The following is a 21,067-nucleotide window of genomic DNA, read 5'->3' as shown; positions in this document are numbered from 1 at the left end:
CCAAAGCACAGCTTCAATCATGTTACTTCTCTACTTAAAGTGGTCAATGGTTTCCCATTGCTTTTAGAATATAGACCAAAATCCTCAGTATAGAACTATATCCCTACATCATCTGGGTTCTGCTTCTCTAGGGAGACTCATTTGTGTTTCCTGTTTTTTCCTTGCCTCAATTTTTTTTCAGTGTCCTGAATGATCCTTTATTCCTAGTGCCTCAGATTTCTCACACATTATGTTCTGTATTTGGAATGATCTCACCAATCTTTGACATAGTTTACTACATTTCATTGTTTTGAGCACAGCATGGACATCACTTTTTCAATAAGCCTTTCCTTGACCCCCAAGAGAAATCGGGTATTTCTATTAGAAATCTGCATTTTCCCTTCATAGCCTGCATGACAGTGAAAATTAAATCATTATGTAATTTTTAGTATAGGTGTTTTTTCCTAGGAAAAGGTAAGTTTCATAGAGAAAAAGACTTTGTTCACGACTGTATTTCTGAGGAACCTTAGTTTTTGGCTTTGGGTAAGATAGCATTTTTTTTTTCTTTCTATTTGACAATAGCAAAAATGACATGACTTGCTTTTAGTATTCATAAAACTATTTGTATATGAAAATCATATCAAGGAGGCTGCATGAAAATGTCCTGACTAGAGAAATGTCTTAATATTACATACAGGAATCATGCAATTATTTTGCAATGTAAATGCCTGGTGAATTATCTAGGAAATGTTGGTTATATGTAACTGAATTAGTTAATACATTATGTAGAATTTTTGGAGCTAAGTTATATAAATAGTGAAATACAACTGCCCAAGGGATGATTTCTGTTTTCAAAGAGTTGGTTTGAACCACAGATTCTAAGTCATATTTAGTCATATTAAATTACCACCAGTATTTTTAAGTTAAGACAGTATAACTATCATCAGTTTGGATTATAAGTCATATCTTTCTGTCAGCATAGCAGTTGGTCCTGAATCTTGATCTGACAAGTATGATTTTCTGTACCTAACATAACCAATATTCTTAAGAAGGCGACAAGATAAGCAATAAACATTTTATAAACCAGTGTCTCAAACGATGTAAATACTAAATTTGCTCATCAGTAGTGACTGGCTCTTATAGATTTAGTGAGGTTTATACTCTGTGGAAGTATCTTTACCCAGGAGCACATTTTGAGCTTATATCATTTGTTCCATCACTGGTTGCTGTACAGAGTCAAAAGCTGAGTAAAACACAGCAGCAAGATGAATACAGTCTAGAAACAATCCCATTATGTTGTTAACACGTTTCTCCATATGGTACTAATAATCGTACTAATCTATTTGCTTAAATTTTGCCTCTTTCTCAGTAATGTGCTGTCCTGAGAAACACAGATTAACAATTTTTTGTAAAGGAAACCAAAATACAATGTAAAGAGTATGTCCAGAAAACTGCTGAATTTATACTTTAGGAAAAATAGGTGTATCTTTTAGAAAGATTAGCCTCTTACCTGAGACTATACTTAAGTTCTTTATCAATAAAGATGTAAACTGGCAATACTTAAAACCTTTAACCTGAGTAGACACTGAACCATTTGGGTGACAAAAAGTCTCAATTGGACAATTTTTTGAAGTTGAGTTTTATAATCTAGTATGGTATGATTGCTAGTACCACATCAAAAAGAAATGGAAACCAATACGATTCGGGGCCCCTTTCTTGAGTATAAATCTGTAATACATGTACCTTTCAATTTCTACAATTTGTTGGAACTAACACGCATATTTTAATATTACAGTCTGTCCACTTATTATGGCAAAGAACCACCACAAATTTCAGGGACTGGAGTTATTCCAGACAGTGGTTTTCTGATTTCCTTAGAGAATTAATTCTGAATGTTTTCAAATGAGTCTCTGATGAGAAAACAAGCAAAAAACAAAACAAGAAAACAAAAAACAAAACAAAAAGGAAAACAACTGCACATACTTATTTCACATGTGTAGAAAGCAGATAACCTCCTCTTGGACAAAGTGTAAAATGAGGACACTCAAGTTTTTGTTTCTTTTGTTGTTGTTGTTGTGTGTTTTTTGAGATGGAGTCTTGCTCTGTTGCCCAGGCTGGAGTGCAATGGCACCATCTCAGCTCACTGCAACTTCCGCCTCCCAGGTTCAAGGGATTCTCCTGCCTCAGCCTCCTGAGTAGGCTGGGATTACAGGCGTGTGCCACCATGGCTAATTTTTTGTATTTTTAGTAGAGACGGGGTTTCACCGTGTTAGCCAGGATGGTCTTCATCTCCTGACCTTGTGATCCACCGGCCTCGGCCTCCCAAAGTGCTGGGATTACAGGCGTGAGCCACAGCACCCGGCCAAGGTTTTGTTTCTTAAGTGGAGCAGGCTATTTTGTAGAAGGTGGAGACAATGTCTTGGCAGTCAGTAAACTTCATGTACAAATCCAAGTGATCTCATTTGCAGAGTCCTTGAGTAGCATTTTAAGTGTTCTTCAACCAAGAATTTACCCATGTTTCAAAGCCTCCTATGTGATCCCAAGATTTATTTTTCTTTGCTTCTCCAAGATGTTTTCAGTTACTTCTCCTTCCAAAATGATTTCCCTAGCTGGCTACTTTACAAGGGAGAAATTTACCTGCCACTCTGAATTAAATTCAAGGAAGACAGTTAAATACACAACCAATCATTTATCAGACTGATGAAGCAACAGAATCAGCTAGCTCTGTTCTCAGAAGACTCCACATTTTTCATTAATACCAATGCTTGAGGGATAAAACAACAAAGTGATTGATTAAATTCTTCATTCACTTTGCATATGTAGACATTCTCAGTTTCTTACCTTCTCAGGATCAGATTTTGTTTGGTTGTTTTTTAAAAAAAAAATTCTGTAACTAAATTATGCACTCTTTCAGGAGTAATCTGTTTTTGAAAAAAAAAGTAAATATTTTTGGAGGTTGGGATTGCCATTTTAGGGTGTTTAAGATTGCTGCTTTCTGGCAGTAAATATCCACAGAAGAAGACAAACAAGTTCACATCATGAATCTTCTTGTAGTGTCATAGGACTTGAAAAGATGCTGGCATGTAATCTGTATATAAATTTACTAGTTTTATTACTGATAATTATAGCCAAAAATCTTCACAAATCAGTAATGCTTATCACAGATGATGAGTACTATAATCTAACAGTATATTTGTGTGCCTTTATCTAAAAAAAAACAAACTAAACAAACAGGCCCCAAAATTCCACAATATATTTCTCTCACATCTTTTTCTTCTATAGAATGAAGAAATAAATCTCTCAGACTACTTAGGAAGAAATTTTACAGGTAGAACATGTACTATGAATGAGAGACTTCTCTGTGGATTTTCTGGGTATGATAGAATCTGTTTTAATGCTTTACAGCTAAATCAGAATAGTTAATAATAAGACAGTGCTAAACCTGTGTCTTCAGGAAGATATAGAAGAAATTCACTCCTAAACCATGAGGGTATCAACACTATGTGGAATCACAAATGAGTCAGAACTTCTTGACCTCTTAGATTATAAAAAGATGAATGTTCTTAGTGGAATGAGGAATTTTGTAACAAAATCCACCCAAACATGTGATGTATATATTGATTTTGTTGATAAAATTCACCAGAGTCCAAATTATCTCCCAGGAATTCCGAGTAGTGTGGACTTCTCAGTCTAAAGCCTTTGCTTGATTCTCTTATCTCCTATCCTATTGCCGAACTTGATACTGAAATCACGTAAGTGTAGACCTGAAAGAGCTCAAAGGCATTATGAAATCAAAATCTTCCACCCTTATTTTCTCCAATAATGAAATTTTAGTGACTTTTTGACATAAAATTGATACCAGACCTTATGTCAAGATCATGTGCTCCTTGATTGTACAGTCATTGTCTTATTCATCTACCACTCAGCACCACACCATACACATTGTAGACACTCCATTATTTTTGAATGAACACAGTTAATTAATAAATAACTCCTGCTAGCCAAGTGTGAGGGTTAATATTGTCAACTTGATTGGATTGAAGATGGGAAGTACTGTTCCTGGGTGTGTCTGCGAGGGTGTTGCCAAAAGAGATTAACATTTGGGTCAGTGGACTGGGAAAGGCATATCCACCTTCAATCTGGATGGGCACAATTTAATCAGTTGCCAGGAAGGTTAGAACAAAAGCAGGCAGAAGAATGTGGAAAGACTAGATTGGGTTCCTGCCAGTGGGTTCATGGTATCACTGACTTCAAGAATGAAGCCGTGGACCTTCGCTGTGAGTGTTACAGCTCTTAAAGATGGCACGGACCCAAAGAGTGAGCGGTAGCAAGGTTTATTGTGAAGAGCAGAAGGACAAAGCTTCCACGGTGTGGAAGGGGACGTGAGCAGGTTGCCACTGCTGGCTGGGGTGGCCAGCTTTTATTCCCTTATTGTCCCCACCCATGTTCCATTTCCATCCTATCACAGTGCCCTTTTTTCAATCCTCCCCACGATTGGCTACTTTTAGAATCCTGCTGATTGGTGTGTTTTACAGAGTGTTGATTGGTACGTTTTACAGAGTGCTGATTGGTGCATTTTACAATCCTCTTGTAAGACATGAAAGTTCCTGATTGGTGCATTTTACAATCCTCTTGTAACACAGGAAAGTTCCCCAAGTCCCCACACAACCCAGGAAGTCCAGCTGGCCTCACCTCTCAGGACTTCACGTTGTGATTGCATGAGTCAATACTCCTTAATAAACTCCCCTTTATATATACATCTATCCTATTAGTTCTATCCCTCTAGAGAACCCTGACTAATACACCAAGACTTTAAGTTTTAGGGTACATGTGCACAATGTGCAGGTTAGTAACATATGTATACATGTGACATGCTGGTGCGCTGCACCCACTAACTCGTCATCTAGCATTAGGTATATCTCCCGATGCTATCCCTCCCCCCTCCCCCCACCCCACAACAGTCCCCAGAGTGTGATGTTCCCCTTCCTGTGTCCATGTGTTCTCATTGTTCAATTCCCACCTATGAGCGAGAATATGCGGTGTTTGGTTTTTTGTTCTTGCGATAGTTTACTGAGAATGATGATTTCCAATTTCATCCATGTCCCTACAAAGGGCATGAACTCATCATTTTTTATGGCTGCATAGTATTCCATGGTGTATATGTGCCACATTTTCTTAATCCAGTCTATCATTGTTGGACATTTGGGTTGGTTCCAAGTCTTTGCTATTGTGAATAGTGCCGCAATAAACATATGTGTGCATGTGTCTTTATAGCAGCATGATTTATAGTCCTTTGGGTATATACCCAGTAATGGGATTGCTGGGTCAAATGGTATTTCTAGTTCTAGATCCCTGAGGAATCGCCACACTGACTTCCACAATGGTTGAACTAGTTTACAGTCCCACCAACAGTGTAAAAGTGTTCCTATTTCTCCACATCCTCTCCAGTACCTGTTGTTTCCTGATTTTTTAATAATTGCCATTCTAACTGGTGTGAGATGGTATCTCATTGTGATTTTGATTTGCATTTCTCTGATGGCCAGTGATGATGAGCATTTTTTCATGTGTTTTTTGGCTGCATAAATGTCTTCTTTTGAGAAGTGTCTGTTCATGTCCTTCGCCCACATTTTGATGGGGTTGTTTGCTTTTTTCTTGTAAATTTGCTTGAGTTCTTTGTAGATTCTGGATATTAGCCCTTTGTCAGATGAGTAGGTTGTGAAAATTTTCTCCCATTTTGTAGGTTGCCTGTTCACTCTGATGGTAGTTTCTTTTGCTGTGCAGAAGCTCTTTAGTTTAATTAGATCCCATTTGTCAATTTTGTCTTTTGTTGCCATTGCTTTTGGTGTTTTAGACATGAAGTCCTTGCCCGTGCCTATGTCCTGAATGGTAATGCCTAGGTTTTCTTCTAGGGTTTTTATGGTTTTAGGTCTAACGTTTAAGTCTTTAATCCATCTTGAATTGATTTTTGTATAAGGTGTAAGGAAGGGATCCAGTTTCAGCTTTCTACATATGGCTAGCCAGTTTTCCCAGCACCATTTATTAAATAGGGAATCCTTTCCCCATTGTTTGTTTTTCTCAGGTTTGTCAAAGATCAGATAGTTGTAGATACGCGGCGTTATTTCTGAGGGCTCTGTTCTGTTCCATTGATCTATATCTCTGTTTTGGTACCAGTACCATGCTGTTTTGGTTACTGTAGCCTTGTAGTACAGTTTGAATTCAGGTAGCGTGATGCCTCCAGCTTTGTTCTTTTGGCTTAGGATTGACTTGGTGATGCGGGCTCTTTTTTGGTTCCATATGAACTTTAAAGTAGTTTTTTCCATTTCTGTGAAGAAAATCATTGGTAGCTTGATGGGGATGGCATTGAATCTATGGATTCACAGCCGAATTCTACCAGAGGTACAAGGAGGAACTGGTACCATTCCTTCTGAAACTATTCCAATCAATAGAAAAAGAGGGAATCCTCCCTAACTCATTTTATGAGGCCAGCATCATCCTGATACCAAAGCCGGGCAGAGACACAACCAAAAAAGAGAATTTTAGACCAATATCCTTGATGAACATTGATGCAAAAATCCTCAATAAAATACTGGCAAACCGAATCCAGCAGCACATCAAAAAGGTTATCCACCATGATCAAGTGGGCTTCATCCCTGGGATGCAAGGCTGGTTCAATATACGCAAATCAATAAATGTAATCCCGCATATAAACAGAACCAAAGACAAAAACCACATGATTATCCCCACAGATGCAGAAAAGGCCTTTGACAAAATTCAACAACGCTTCATGCTAAAAACTCTCAATAAATTAGGTATTGATGGGACGTATCTCAAAATAATAAGAGCTATCTGTGACAAACCCACAGCCAATATCATACTGAATGGGCAAAAACTGGAAGCATTCCCTTTGAAAACTGGCACAAGACAGGGATGCCCTCTCTCACCACTCCTATTCAACATAGTGTTGGAAGTTCTGGCCAGGGCAATTAGGCAGGAGAAGGAAATAAAGGGTATTCTATTAGGAAAAGAGGAAGTCAAATTGTCCCTGTTTGCAGACGACATGATTGTATATCTAGAAAACCCCATTGTCTCAGCCCAAAATCTCCTTAAACTTATAAGCAACTTCAGCAAAGTCTCAGGATACAAAATCAATGTACAAAAATCACAAGCATTCTTATACACCAATAACAGACAAACAGAGAGTCAAATCATGAGTGAACTCCCATTCACAATTGCTTCAAAGAGAATAAAATACCTAGGAATCCACCTTACAAGGGACGTGAAGGACCTCTTCAAGGAGAACTACAAACCACTGCTCAATGAAATAAAAGAGGATACAAACAAATGGAAGAACATTCCGTGCTCATGGGTAGGAAGAATCAATGTCTTGAAAATGGCTATACTGCCCAAGGTAATTTACAGATATTGTTTTTTAACCAGTCACTTTAAAATGTGATACCTGGACCATTCACATCAGCAACACTTCGGAATTTTTGGAAATGTCAAATATCGGTCCCCAATACAGATGTAATGGGCCAGAAATTCTGGGTTTTAAATAGTCCTCCAGTGATTCTGATGCACACCGACATTTGAGAACAAATGCTAAAGGAGTAGTGTTCAACCCTAGTTACTCATTAGAACTACCTAAAGAAATTTAAAAACATACCAATACCTGAACCTCATCCCAGAACAGTGAGTTCAAAATATCTGTGGTTGAGTCTTTGTATTCGTATTTTAAAAAGCTCTAAGATAATATAATTAGGTGTAGCCGAAGCAGCAAATCTCTATTCTCATCCCAAGTTGTGTGTGTGTGTGTGTGTGTGAGAGAGAGAGAGAGGGAGAGAAAGAGAGAGAGAGAGAGAAATAGCTAGGCATCAAAGTCTATGAAAAAATGAAATTAACTGGTTCAAATGTAGCTATAGTCACCGCAGTATCATCAAAATTGTCCTCCCAATTTCACTTCTATTTCAATCACTTTTTTCAAACCTTATTCTTCCTGAATTTTTTTCATTTTCTTCTTTTGCAATCTTCCTCCAATAACCCTTAAATTATAACCCAGTTTCTCCAGCCAGATTCATAAAAAATTACAAAGACATATTCCTAAAAGACTGGGGGAAAATTTTATTTTTTTCTGTTTACTGTAATACCTAACCTCATTCATAGACTTTTTTGTTGTTGTTTCAGATATAAAACTGGCTATCTCATTAAATTTTGTTTTTAGGTTTCTCCCCCAAGTAACATACACCTACAGGTTTGATATATTTTTGCAAATTATCTCATTATGAAATATTTTGTTTCATTAGCTATAAAGGTCTATATTAAAGTAAGGTATTATTATTATTATTAATTGGGAATTAAATTCCTGGAAGATAAATAACATGTTTATTTACCTTTGTATCCAACACTTGAAAAAGCCCTGGGCACTCCAGAGTTCAACTAGGCTAGTTTTAATAGTATTTCATTGATTAAATTTTTCTGTGGACATAAAATCAACGCAAATAAGAACTTTGAAACCGTGACTTTAATAACTGAGTTATAAGTTACAAGATAGTGATAGAATCATATATAAGGTATAATGGATGTAAAAGAAAAGTAATAGGACATATTCATAAATTGATGGCAGGATAGCAATAATGATAACTGGAAGAATAAAGGATATCTTAGAAGAAACATGAAAAATAATACTTCAAAAATATAACACTTTAATTATATGCGCTCAATAAATATAGATTATAATAATGGTGATGAAAATAATGATGAGGAAAAGGAGGAGGAAGGCGAGGAGGACAAGGAGTTTGATTGAGGCATTCTGTCTGCAATCTATGCTAAACGCAGTTCCTAAGAGTTCCTTTACCTACTGCCAACCCCCTCACCCTGAAAAAAAAAAAAAAAACCAATATGAATAACTCAACAATTGAGACATTGAATTCAGGAATATTTGAAATAAATGTTATTTCTGTTCTTGATTTTTCCATCTGACTTTAGGTAGGTTAAATGACTTTTCTGAGACTGTTTTTCTTATGTGGGTTGCTGTGGAATTTAAATAAAATCATGTACATAAGCTGCCTTGTAGAACGCCTAGCATATAATAGACAGTCAAATAAACTGGATTATCTTCTCTCTTTTTTCTTGAAAATATTCATGCATACATTTAAGTAAAATTATAAGTGTTGTTGTATTTAGTTTTATTTCTAGTGATTTGTGAGAGCAAAACTTAGAACACAGGATCAACATTTTTAATAGGATTTCTAATCATATTCCCTTGTAAGCTTTTGGCCTAAGATCTGATTCTGTTTTGTGTGTTCTTTGACTGGTGATTATTTCACACTTGTCTGAGGAGAAAAAAAGATATTTAAGAATTTTAAAAATGCTGAATTCTACCCTGCTCATTTAGTATTTCAGTAGTCAGAGCATCTCCATTATCATATGTTATTTATTGGTAAAGAACTGTGAAAAGGATTGATCCTCCTTATCCTTTCCCAGAATATTGTATTTGAATAACTACAATAATTTAGAGTAAAGCATTCTCCCTTATATTTTACCAACAACCCCTTTGACCTTTTCCAGAACGTTAGTGCTATGAAAGAAATAATTTTCCCCTACTTTGATGTGTAGTACAAGTTGTCTTAAATAATTTGTCATGAAGGCCTTATTTTGCAGAAACAAAACCAACAATAGGAAAGGCTATTTCCCATTACCAAGGTGGAATGACTCGGACTGCAGATGAAAAAGTGATTTATATAAATGAAAGAACATACCTAGACCACATAGAAAAATTCTTCTGAGTGATCATCGTGAAGTTGATTATGTCTGCTTGCTATTTCAGTAGGAATAAAGAACAAAGCTATTCTCCCCTGACTCTTAGCGGTACTTGAGGAAGAACTATTAATACAAATAGCTATATAGTATTCTTTGAAATAAAATTATTTTCAATACATTTGAAATATTTCATTTGATCACTATTACTAGTTGTGTTTAGGGATATGTTACAGTAGAAAGAAACTCAGACTGAGAATATGGGGACAAACAGCACTTTCAAACTTTAACATTCTGGAATGTATTAAGACTCTTTTCAAAGTTTACTCATTTCCTGATTTTTGGTTGCTTTGGAAATCCTTAAATCATTGATAATTGTTTTCATATTTGAACGTATATCAAAGCTTACCCTCTAGGGTGTTTAAAGCCTGCATATGTAGTTTGAGAGTTATGAAATCACTCCAATGATAACAAGGTATTTAATTTAAAATAAGTGTGTAGTTGGATATTACCCACAACACTGAAAAGGAAATGAAAGTAATGGTCCAATGGCTTGAATTCATTAGGTTCTGCCTGAGACAGGATTTACATATGCATCTCTTGTGAAAGGATAAGAAGGGAATCAACTCCCCACTTCCCCATCCCTTCTAAATGTCTACCAAATGCCATTGTTTAATATTTAATGAATTCCTACAGGTAGATGGCAAAAGCCATAATATAATTAGCAAGGTCAACAAAAAAGAAAACTCAGGAGGCCCAGTGGAGTATGGCATATTACTTAGGAGAAATGAAAAGGCTGAAATCTATTAAACATTAAGGATGTTTGCAGAGTATTTCCCTTGAGATATTAGAGACTTTAGGGTTCCTCCTCGGCAGGTTTCTTTTTTACGTCCAGATTCTTAAAAGAAGGATAAAAAAGTGCATTTGTCTGGCACAGAAATTAAAAGGAGGGGATGATGGCTGTATAGTATAAACAGTCCATAAATATTGCACAGGAGTTTTTACCTTAAAAATGAAAAAAACTCATCATACCATAGTCTTGAAGCCAAATGAACCTGAGAGAAGAGAATTGGGGGAGGATGGCAGATTGCTCACAGAATTCCAACATCCTTAAGAAATCCACAGCCATGCTCCCTACTGAATGTTGAGCATGGAGATGCCAAGAGGAATATGCTAGGGCTGAAAAATGGCTTATACTATAGACCCTATTCAGAGGACAAGAGAAAGAGTGTGTGGAAGAGCGTGAGACAAAAAGAGAGAAATAAGTAAGAAATGGGAGTGGGGAAAGTTACTAATGTACAGTAATGCAGAAACTAATTTATATGCTTGGCCAGATGGGGCTAAATAAATATAACTTGGAAATGATGTAGAATATTACCAAAAATTTGGCTAAACTACTTGAAATGCAATTAGCAGTCATTTTACTCTGTGACCAGGTTTCTTTCATTATCTGAAACTTATTTTTCTTAGAATAAGGTTAATATTTGTAGAAGCATTAGTACATTAAAACATAGCACTTGGGACTTCTATGCATTATTAATGCCTCTCATCCTTCTCCCAACTTCTAACTTGCCTTCATATCTAGCTAATGTAAAGAAAGAGCCAGAAGGTTCAAAACTAATCATTTTTGTACCTGCAACAAAGAAACCAATGTGGGTGTTAACAATAATTGAATGCTTAATGATTTATAATTAGTAATTGTTCTCTCATCATCTTCTGAATTCATCTAGAATTGTTTCTTTCCTTAAAAGAAGCCTATATGTGTTAGAAATAATCCATATCTTTATTGTGATGGTAAGGGCGCATCTCTGTCAAAAATTATTGAAATATACATTTAAAAGTCGATTTTATAATGTATACACATTACACCTCAAGAAATAACTTATTTAATAGTCCAGAACTTTTAAAAATATATAGTAAAACAAAAGAGTTAATGTGTCAGTAAAAGAGAACCTAACTTTGGGGCTGATACATATCTGTACACTGTGACACCCTCCTGAAAGATTGTTTACAACTGGCCTCCACTCTCGGTGGTGGGTTGGTGCAGTGGAGCTGTATTGATTGTTAATTATTTTGAATGTGACCTCTGAATTAATCATAAGAATCCAAAATTAACCTAACTATATAAAAGAGGTAAACAAGATAATAATACATTCATTTAATAATTCATCACAAATGAAACCAAAATGAGATAGACATCAAGGGCAAAATCAGTTTGGGATATACATTATAAAGTCTCTTCAGTGCTGTTTATTGAAATTACATCCGTGTTTCATTATTTTTAAGCCCATTATGAGCACAATGAAGGAATATAGAGCTTACTTTTAGATAGAACAGAATGCATATTCTGATTTTGACAAAGAATTTTTAATCTGGTTCCTCAAAAGGGATGTTATTATTATTTTATTATTTGTATCAAAAACTTTTTATAAAGGTTAAATGAAATAAACCAATGTCTGGCTCATAGACACTAAAGCAAATGTTCATGCTATTATCCTCTTTTTATAACACTTAAGTACATTTGGGAGAATGAAGGTCTTTAGAGGCTCATGCCCATCTACACTGACAGCAGAATGCTTTTCAGTTTTTTTGTATATATGGACCATTGTCCAAAGAAACACAGCACAAATGGCAGTCAAATAAATTACCCTCTCCACCGCAACACAAGGCTATACACTAGTTTATATGATTTTTCCTTTGGTAAATTGAACCCAGAATCAAAAATTAAGTCAAACATGTCAGAAATAATCCCTTGTTTATTTTTACTTTTTATGTGTCATTTGAAGAATGGGAACAGGCATTTTAAACATTATCAAAGTGACACCACATACTTGCTCACATTACTGATTTGAGAAACAAGAATTCCTGAAAGAAAATCAATTTCAAACATGGAGCAATACTATGTTTTGCTATAAAACTATAAATGGTTGGCTGAACATTTTTATAGATCATCTTCTATATCATTAATTTATATCATACTGTATACAGCAATTTGAAATCTTCACTTAGCACCAATCCCCCATAACAAGAGTTCATTTAAGTGGTAGTCCAAAAGCAATAGCAATTAGCTTTCAAACGTGTTTGAATTTAATACTTACAATGCTTATTTCCCGGAAACATGATTGGATACAGTCTAAGCCATATGTACTCTGTTATTGACTTTGAGATTAAGTTACCTCCTACCATACTATGTCTACTACCGCCTCTCAAATGATTCTGTTATCACTTCATTCTACAACTGCCATCTTCATCCCCAGCAAGCTCAGATGCACTGCCACTCTTAACACTATCTGCATTACCACCCCATCTTCACTGCCTAGCTTCAGCACTACATTTTTCCTTCTTCCTTGAGGATTCCTTTACTTCTAACATGTTTTAAAAGGTTTAAATAACAATGATAGTATCCCTATATTATTTCTTCATGAATATCTCTCATAATTTTCCAAGCCCAAAATGGAGTTTATTCTCCATCCTCTCAGGATACTTAGCATATATGTTCTGAAGAAGGGATTTCACAATGGAGTTATTTGTAGGGTACATTACTTATGATTTAAAAGAGATCTAGGTTTTTGTCCATTTTTAGTTTCAGTTTTTTGCATGACTTAGCATTAGATTGGCAGTGGAAACAAAAATACTTTTTGAACAATCAGGTTTTTCATGGTTAGAAATCCAGGTGTTTTAAAAATTTTATTTATTATTCTCTAGCCAGCCAATGCAATAGGGAGAAAGTTCAGCCTACTACCAATGATCACAGAGCTATTACCCATGGCTGAAGTTTCCATCAAGTATATAAAAGCTTCTCCCCATGTGTACGATGAACAAGGGAAACTATAATAGACTTTCAGAGTTCTTCCTACTCTAGTATTATATGATCCTCTTTTATAATCAAAAGGAACTCTATGTTTTCAGTGACTTTGAATCTAAATATAGTTTTCACTTAACTGAAAGCCTTTCCTATTTTAAAACCTAGAATATTTGCCTGACCAAGAATCTGTTAATTTCGGGAATTCTGTATCAGGATTTTAGCAAGAGGTAGTGACTTTGACAAAAATATAGTAATTTTATTGGAGTTTGGAGTGCCTTCATGTATTCTTGCTTATGGGTTCAAGCTAATGAGGACAATATTCACAAAGTTAAAAAACAAAATTAAAGTAAGCTTTCTAAACTTGTGGTAAAGCTGCGTATTAGTCCATTTTTGGACTGCTAAAAAGAAATACCCTAGATTGGGTAATTTATAAAAGAAAGAGGTTTAATTAACTCACAGTTCTGCATGGTGTGAGAAGCCTCAGGAAACTTACAATCATGGCAGAAGGGGAAGCAGGCACCTTCTTCACAAGGCATCACGACAGAGTGTGAACATGTGAAGGAGGAACATTCAAACACTTATTATTATTTTTTGAGATGGAGTGGTGCTCTGTCACCCAGGCTGGAGTGCAATGGTCCGATCTCGGTTCATTCACTGCAACCTCCATCTCCCAGGTTGAAGCAATTCTCCTGCCTCAGCTTCCCCAGTAGCTGGGATTACAGGTGTGTGCCACCACGCCTAGCTAATTTTGTACTGTTGGTACAGATGAGGTTTCACCATGTTGGCCAGGTTGGTCTTGAACTCCTGACCTCGGGTGATCCACCACCTCAGCCTCCCAAAGTGCTGGGTTTACAAGCGTGAGCCACCGCACCCGGCCTCAAACACTTACAAACTATCAGATCTCCTGAAAACACACTCACTGTCATGAGAACAGCATGGGGGAAAATGCCCCCATGATCCAGTCACCTCCCACTGGGTCCCTCCCTCCCTCAACATGTGGGGATTATGGGGATTACAATTCAAGATGAGATTGGGGTGGGGACACAGCCAAACCATAACAAGCTGGATTGGAGAATGTAGCTTGGACCAGAAGCCTCATAGTTGGCTTCTGCTTTGCTGAGTTGAAGACAAAGTGATTCAGAACAAATGCCTATTCTAACTCACTTATTTAGTCAATCCCAAGTAGAAAAGAGCAGGGACAATCCTAGCCTCATTCCAATTTTACTATTTCCAAGAGACTTTGTTTAGGTGGACCTGATGCATGGACTTTGAAAACCAGTGCATTTCTTACTTATCCTTGAGGAAAAATGACACCATTCAGTATTAAGAGTATGGCCCAATTAGATTAGTTCCCCTAGCAAAGAAGACAAGTAAGTAAGCTATGAGTTTGCATGGCTATTAAACCATGAGGTGTTAAGAAATATATAGGCTTTAAGAAAAGAAGAACAGTACCCAATACAAATCCCTGTAGGGAGGGAAGCAGATGTCTCTTTTTGTGTGGTCTTTCCTTCACGAGTATGAAGGAATGAAGGTACACTCTGTAGGAATCAAGGACATACATCTTTTGTTACCTCTTCAAATTCCCCTGTGAGAAGACATTAAAAACTGAGAAAATGTTTAATATCTGAGAGTGAGACATGCTCCAAGGAAACATGATTTTAATCATTATTTTTCATCTTATCAGAATTGGATTCCCTAGTACTTAATATGATCTTGGAGATAAAACGCCCCTTTCTCTTCACTCCAGTGCACCAAATCTAACAGATGTAAATATTGTAAATGAAGCTGAAAGATAATACTGTGTGTCTCATAGATAGAATCTTGTATACTAGAGCTTACTCATACTGTGTGGTCATGAAGCAGTCAGAAATGAGATAAATGAATGAATACATGATAATGTCTAAGAGATTATGCTAAAGGAATCAACAAACTAAAAAACAAAGGATTTCATTAAGTCTAAGGTCTGAGCACCCTGCCAAAACAGGGAAGCAAAATTAAAAGTTCATAAGCTGAATAGATTTAGTAACACAAGGTGAATAGTGAATAAAACATACATGCTCACTGCCCCTCCCTCTCAACAGTCCTCTAAATGACAATAAAATAGTAAAGTATAAAATCCACAAGGATGACAGAAATAGATAGGAGACCACAGGCAATGAGAAATGTAAATTGTTAAAGTAATATGAGCTGTTATACTAGGTAGGTAAGTTCCAATTTCTCAGTGGCACATCACAATAGAAGCTATTTTTTTTCTTATACAAAGTCCTAATGGATATTCCTGCCTGGCTGGCAATTCTCCAAGAAATGATTCAGAGATACAAACTCCTTCTATCTGTGGCTCCTTGTATTGGTCATCTCAGACTGCCATAACACAATACCACAGACTACGTGTCTTCAACAACAGAAATTTATTTTCTCACCATTATGGAGACAGAAGTTTGAGATCAGGACATCAGCATGGTTCTGTTAAAGGATCCTAGCTTGCAAGCAACTACCTTTGCACTGTGTCCTCACATAAGTGGAGAGAGAGAGTGCTTTAAATTTTTTTAATAAGAATAATAATATTATCAGATTAGGGAACCAACCTATGACTTCATTTAACCTTAACTGCATTCTAAAGTCCCTATATCCGAAACAGTCACACTGGGTTTTAGAGCATGATATGGTTTGGCTCTGTTTCCCCACCCAAATTTCACCTTGAATTGCCATAAACCCACGTGTCAAGGGAGGGACCAGGTGGAGGTAACTGAATCATGGCGGCAGTTTCCCCCATCCTATTCTTGTGATAGTGAGTGAGTTCTCATGAGATCTGATAGTTTTATAAGGGGCTTCCTCCTTTGCTCAGCACTCATTTCTCTCTCCTGCCACCCTGAGCAGAGGTGCCTTCTGCCATGATCGTAAGTTCCTAAGGCCAACCCAGGCATGCAGAACTCTGAGTCAATTAAACCTCTTTTATTTATAAATTACCAATCTCTGGTATTTCTTCACAGCAGCGTAAGAATGGACTAATACAGGGCATCGGCATATTTCTGCGGGGAGGGGGCGCGATTCACAATTGCACAATTCACCCATAGCACACCTCTATCTTATGTATGGCTTCCAAAATTATTTCAGAAGGAAGAGTGAAAGAGAATGCAGTTACATGTCAAAGGCCACACTGCACAAGACCTTTGCATGGCATGCATTACCTCCCTTGTGTTTCATTACCATGACTCATTTGCATGGCTATAAGGCAGGCTCAGAAATATAAACCAGCTCTGTGTCCGGGAATGAAGAAAACGTAGTTGCTTAGAGATAACTTATCTTTGTTACAGGATGTTAAGAGCAGATGGATAAGTAGGAACTGACTCAGAAGACAGAAGAAAGCAGATATCCAAACCTGGCAGGAGGATAGGGAGAGATCAACAAAGTGGAAAACTAACTGAATTAAACTCAGAAAGCCTCAGAGATTAGGGCCATTAAGAATCTCTGAAATGTAAAGGTAAGGCAAGGCTGAAAAGAGGATCATAGAAAACTTGGATACATAAATATTAGACTTCCAGATATTTTGCTCCATTCCACCTAGTCAAGTGACTACTTATTCTCATTTCCAAAATGTAATGGAGTTTACTTAGCAGAGATGTTTGGACAGCTGAGAATAGAGAAGAGATACCATGCTGATAACAACAAAATATTTGAAAGTCAATGTGCATAGTGATGACAACTACTATAGCCTCTTTCTCTTTATTAAGCTGAAAAAAAAAAAAACACTAGCATCCAGGATTACACTATGTCTACCTCCAGAGGTGAAGATTACCCTCAGGCTCAGGCCCCAAATTAAATGCTTATAGATACTCAATTGTGGAAAGGCCTTCCAATAAAAAAAAATACCAATTACTATCTAATCACTCTCTAGTTTACTTAGGTACACAATGAGGGCCCTCATTAGTGTGTCCTCCTGCCAATTTCATTTCAGCTTTTATATATTTTACTCTGAACCATGCACCATCAGCCAAGGATCAACATACATTGGAGGAAATTCTCCAATGTAAAACAAATGAGCTTGTGAGAAACAGAGACAATACAGAGAGCAGAATAAAAGATTTTTTACAACAGTCTATAATACCCTCAGGAGATAAAATATTACATACATTAAAAATAACAGAATATAAAAAAATTCATAGCAGAAATAATATAATGATAAACAAGAAGAAAAGGCAGGAGCAAAAGAAGTTGATTAGTGATTAATGCTGTGTCACTTCCTCACCCTGTTTTTAACATCAAGCTTACACATCCAGCTCAGGAGCTTCTGCAGAGGGTGGTGACCCACTGGAACACTTATTAGAAAGTCAGACTATGTAACAAAGTGAAACCATTTATATAAAGGCTTTCATTGTTCTGTTTTTTTCACCTGCCCATTCACGTTAAGTATGTTTCTTTCTCCTTCCCTATATTTTATCTTTAGTGTGGCCCTAAGTTAAAACTTGTGTAGTCCAAAGACAACAAATTTTCCAGTTAAAAGGAAGAAATGTGTGTATGTATGTGTGTTTCTGTGTGTTTCCTTACCACTTACTAAATGGGCAGTGTTGGCTGATAACTTAAATTTATTGAACTTCAAATTGTTCATCTGAAAAGCAGGATTAATAATGCCTATTTAATATATTATTAAGAACATTACATGAGCTAAAGTAAGGCACCCTGTCTAGTACAGTGCTGATATGGTTTGGCTTTGTGTCCGCACCTGATCTCATCTCTAATTGTCATCCTCGTGTGTTGAGGGAGGCACCTAATGGGAGATGATTGGATTATGGGGGCAGTTTCCTCCAGACTGTTCTTGTGACAGTGAGTTCTTATCAGATCTGATAGTTTTATAAGTTGTGCTTTCCCCTGCACTCCTCTCTCTTTCTCCTGCCATCTTGTGAAGAAGGTGCCTGCTTCCCCTTCCGCCATGATTGTAAATTTCCTGAGGCCTCCCCAGCCTGTGGAACTGTGAGTCAATTAAACCTCCTTTGTTTATAAATTACCCAGCCTCCAGTAGTATCTTTATAGCAGTGTGAAAATGGACTAATACAAGTGCCTAACATAAAGAAAGATGCTGAACAATATGAAGAAGGTTGTCTTTTCTTTCTTCCTAAGAGGTGTGAAAATCTGTGTCATATTCCATTGAAAGGGAGACCCAGTGTTGACTATATTACAATAGATGGTGTTGTTTGACCTGTTGAAGGAAAACATTTCTGTCATTCAACCAGTTTCTTGTCATTAAAAAGGAATAAACGACTGATTTGACAGTTTTCTTAAAACCAAAACAAAACAAAAACAACAAAAAAAAACGATTTGGCATTGTCTACCTGTGATCTAAATTAATTTGTTACTAAATGAAAACAGTCCCTTTGCCTTTATAAATTTTTATGGTCAAATAGTTAATAATGATATAAACAAACACTATGATGATTTAGAGAAGGTAAGTTATTTTATTTTCAAGGCCAAGTCTATAGTTGTCTTAATGTAAGTGTGAGCTTCCTGTGCAGAGAATCTTCCCTTCATGTACAATGAGGACAGAATGGATTACACTCCTGTTTATGAATTACATTGAATTAGTAAGCATTATCTTTATGAATTCTACATTTAACAAATAAAGCTTTTCTTAGCAATCTAAGTAACAGAGGTACAGTCAGAGAACAAAACTCTAATCCTGCTTTCATCTTGAATGAATAGAGTCCTATTATTCATAGCATTTCGCCCTATACACTCTGTGCCATAGAACAAATTGCTAGAATTTTGAAGAAAGCCAAATGCACTTTTCTTTTCACTTTATAATGCTTGTTTGAGAAACCCATTAAAGAAGACTGAAAGATCATCAGTCCAAGCACATGTGTCACATGGGAAAAATAGGTATAGTTACTCCAGAGAGCACCATTTCTTCCATACTCAATAATCAGCTAACATTCATATCATAAAGAGGAATTCCCTCTCTGCAGCAGTTAAATATATATACAGATATAACATATGTGAAGCAGAGGGCTGCAATTTTAGCCCAAACAGCCATCCCAGAAAGAATGCTGAGGGAAGTGTTTTCTACATTCTCCTCCCAATTGCCAAGTGCTGCTCTGTCAGTGACCTGGGAGTGGGAGGGAGTATTGGAACTTGGTTTAAATAAAATCAAAACCCCTAATTGTACAGAAAGAATATGGCTGACCAGCTGAAATAACAAATTTTAATGAGATTCTTTGTAGCTATATGTCTTTGATGTGATCTATGTTCAATAAATCTCAACAGCCCTGTGTTTTTGTTGTTGTTTTTCCATCTTCTGGTGCGTGGGTTAAGCTTATATAACATATTTGATTGATAGGAGCACAGATTGGGATTGGGAGAGGGAAACCAACCAAATTCTTTACTATTTCTACCAGTGATTTTAGAAAATTGATATATCCCTTCTGAGGCTGAGTTTCCTCTCTCTATTAAGCTGTAGTAAAACTAGACTTCACTGTACCTACTTTCCAGTAAAAATCTCTGAACCCTGTTTTCTTATCTCATAGGTCAGGGTCCCCAGGTTCCAGGCCCCAGGCCATGGACAGGCTACATAACAGGAGGTGAGTGGCGGGCCAGGGAGTAAAGCTTCATCTATATTTATAGCCACTCCCCACTGCTGGCGTTACAGCCTGAGATCCTCTGGCCGGAGGATTCCTGTCACATCAACAGTGGCATTAGATTCTCATAGGAGTGTGAACCCTATTGTGAACTGTGCATGCGAGGGATCTAGGTTGCATGCTCCTTATGAGAATCTAATGCCTGATGATCTTTCACTGTCTCTCATCACCCCTAGATGAGACTGTCTAGTTGCAGCAGAATAAGCTCAGGGCTCTCACAGATTCTACATTATGGTGAGTTGTACAATTTTTCATTATATATTACAATGTAATAATAATAGAAATAAAGTGCACAATAAATGTAATGCATGTAATGTGCTTGAATCATTCCGAAACAATCCACTGCCCCACCCCATCTTGTGGAAAAAATTGTCTTTCATGAAATCGGTCCTTGGTGCCAAAAGGGACAACTGTTATAGGGTCTTCGTTGAGAAGGGTAACATTTAAATTATTTAGATTCCTGAAACTAGAATAGAATATCAATGACAAGATATCATTTCAGGATGATCATGTTCTTTTTAAACAATATATTGTTTATTTATTCATTAGTTTAGTTGATATATATGTGTTGGTCACCTAGTATATATGAGACACTGGTCTAGGACCTACTATTAAGAATCAAGTTGATTGTATCTTTCCTTTATGGATCTTATGGTTCAATTGGAGGGGAGAAAATTTAAACAATCAATTCAAGTTTCACGCATGCTGTGATGTGAAAGTTTAGGATGTCATAGAAGCACCTGTTTGGGGGAGAGGGGTCAACAATGCACTGAGGCCAAGAGACTCAAGAAATTATTTTTAATTACATATATTTAGCCACAAATATTTATTGATCACTTTCATCCAGAACTTCAATGGAATATGGTGATTAGAACAATTTGAAAACTGCTTTAAAAATAAGGAA

General features: G+C 36.6%; 1 long non-coding RNA gene across 1 annotated transcript in view; it reads left to right on the top strand.

Moving 5' to 3' along the window:
- LOC129137728 (uncharacterized) overlaps positions 1-20,465 on the top strand; it is a 226,803-nt gene extending 206,338 nt beyond the window's left edge. Inside the window, exons 2-3 of the long non-coding RNA XR_008540492.2 lie at positions 20,053-20,106; positions 20,340-20,465. This is a non-coding gene — a long non-coding RNA (uncharacterized LOC129137728). The remainder of the gene's footprint in view (positions 1-20,052; positions 20,107-20,339) is intronic.
- Positions 20,466-21,067: the final 602 nt, after the last annotated feature.

This window comes from Pan troglodytes, chromosome 19 (genome assembly GCF_028858775.2).
Source record: "Pan troglodytes isolate AG18354 chromosome 19, NHGRI_mPanTro3-v2.0_pri, whole genome shotgun sequence".
Classification (NCBI taxonomy): Eukaryota; Metazoa; Chordata; class Mammalia; order Primates; family Hominidae; genus Pan; species Pan troglodytes.
The sequence above is the reverse complement of the archived record's forward strand: the minus strand, read 5'-3'. Positions and strand labels throughout refer to the sequence as shown.